Below are 2,527 nucleotides of genomic sequence, written 5' to 3'. Positions count from 1 at the left end.
ATGAATGTACAACCGTAATAGCAAAACAAAACCAAAAACAAATAATCTGATTGAAGAATGGGCAAAGGACCTGAATAGACATTTCTTGAAAGAAGACATAAATGGCCAACACGTATATGAAAAGGTGCTCAACATCACTAATCATCACGGAAATGCAAATAAAAAACCACAAAAAGAGATCATCTCACACCTCTTTGAATGGTTGTGATCAAAAAGACAAATGATAACAGCTCTTTCATGCCTAGCGCAGCTATGGCTCCTGGTCCCAAGAAGCACCTGAAGTGTGTAGCAGCTCCAAAGCATTGGATGCTGGATAAACTGACCAGTGTGCTTGCCCCTTGTTTATCTACTGGTCCCATAAGCTGAAGGAATGTCTCCCTCTCATCATTTTCCTAGGGAATAGACTTAAGTATACGCTAACAGGAGATGAAGTAAAGAAGATCTGTATGCAGCATTTTATTATGATTTATTATGATCGATGGCAAGGTCCTAACTGATATAACCTACCCTGCTGGTTTTATGGACATCATCAGCATTGACAAGACTGGGGAGAATTTCCATGTGATCTGTGACACCGTTGGTTTTGCCATTCAAGTATAAATAGTGCAAAGGAGAGATATTTTTGTGGGGACAGAAGGAATCTGGTGACCCATGATGCTCATACCATCTGCTATCCTGATCTCCTCATCAAGGCGAATGACGCCACTCACATTGATTTGGAGGCTGGAAAGATTGCTGATTTCATCAATTTGACACTGCTATCTGTGCCTGTGCATGATGACCGGGGGTCCAAACCTGGGAAGAATTGGTGTGATCACCGTCAGAGAGACACCCTGCTTCTTTTGATGTAGTTCACATGAAAGATGCCAATGGCGACCCCTTTGCCACCTGGCTGTCCAACGTTTTTGTTGTTGGCAAAGGCAACAAACCATGGATTTCTCTTCCCCACGGAAATGGTACTGCCTCACCATTGCTGCAGAGAGAGACTGGCAGCCAAATAGTGATGGGCAACAATGGCCTTTAAGGTGATGTGATTGGAAGTCTTTATACTTACTTAAAGAAAAGACAGCATGGAAAAAAAAGACAAAGGATCACAAATGTTGATGAGGATGTAAAGAAGAGGGAACCCCTGTGTGTTGCTGATGGGAAGGTAAATTGACGTAGCCATTGTGCAACACAGTGTGAGGGGGTTCTCAAGAAATTAAAAATGGAACTATCTTATGACCCAGCAATCCCATATTCTAGGCACATCCAAAGGAAGTGGAATCAGGATCTTGAAGAGATATCTGCATGCCCGTGCCTACCTTTTTGGATGAGGTACTAATGAGAGTAAACCTTTATTATATACGACTGGCAGTGTGCCAGGCATTGTTCTAGGCACTTTTCATATATTAACATAATCCTCACTGCAGTCCTATGAAATAGATACTGTTAACATCCCTACTCTACAGTGAGGAAACTGAAACCAGTGAGGATAACGTCACCTCGACAGGAAATGCCTGGTTCAAGTCTGTGCCCTTGAGGGGTGCCTGGGTGGCTTAGTCGGTTGAGTGTCCGACTTTCGCTTAGGTCATGATCTTGCGGTTCGTGGGTTCGAGCCCCGCGTGGGGCTCTGTGCTGACTGCCAGCTCAGAGCCTGGACCCTGTTTCAGAGTCTGTATCTCCCTCTCTCTCTGACCCTCCCCTGCTCACGCTGTCTCTCTCTCTCTCTCCTAGAAATAAATAAAAATATTTTTTAAAAAAGTCTGTGCCCTTGACCACCAGGTTATAGCAGTTTGTCTCCCTGATTTGTCAACCACCCAGCTCTATTGACCAAACTTTTTTAGTATCCTGTAACTAGCTCAGGAAAACCCTATAACAGTTTTCCTTGACTGGAAGTATTTTAACCTATCAGAAGTCTTCTTTCCCAAATTGTTGGTGAATTTAGGGACCTATGATTCAAGGTTGAAGTCAGCTGGTATTAAAAATGACCACATAATTTATCATGTTGATGGGACATTTTAAAGAAGAAAATTAGATGCTATTAATAGCTACACACTTGGAAAGCTGACAGAACCTGGAGTGTCACAGGCAAATCTGGGCTTATAGGGGTCCCGGCAAAGTACCTGGAGGCCTGGATGCTCAACTTTCCTTATGAAGCAGACAGGAAAACAGCTGGAAATTCTTGCCAATTCTCTGGATGCCTTGGGAAATGAGAGCAAATAACATGTGCAAATGGAGTCACCTCAGAGGCCTCCTACTATGTACATCGGAATCCCACTTTAAAACCAACTGAAGAGTCCTAGGTAAGCCTACCCTTTAGAAATTATCAAAACAAGCCTGGACTCTAGGCGCCCTTAAAAGCAGTCTTAGCCTTCCAGATGGGAAATGGAAAAACAGCTAAGAATCTTTGCAGGTGAGGGTCTCGGGGGCGGGGGGGGTGGGGTGGCGGTAGTTCTTCAGTCAGTTATGCTCTCTGCTCTCTCCTCCTTCCTGCCACCATCACCCCCCACTCCCTGCTCAGAGCCTTGACAGTTGCCTTAGTCAA

General features: G+C 44.2%; 1 pseudogene; it reads left to right on the top strand.

Annotated features, from left to right (window-relative positions):
* The first annotated feature begins 252 nt into the window (after positions 1-252).
* On the top strand, positions 253-1,029 carry LOC120220665 (annotated as a pseudogene).
* The last annotated feature ends 1,498 nt before the right edge of the window (positions 1,030-2,527 follow it).

Source organism: Hyaena hyaena, unplaced genomic scaffold (genome assembly GCF_003009895.1).
Source record: "Hyaena hyaena isolate Hyena2069 unplaced genomic scaffold, ASM300989v1 scaffold_715, whole genome shotgun sequence".
NCBI lineage: Eukaryota > Metazoa > Chordata > Mammalia > Carnivora > Hyaenidae > Hyaena > Hyaena hyaena.
The sequence above is the reverse complement of the archived record's forward strand: the minus strand, read 5'-3'. Positions and strand labels throughout refer to the sequence as shown.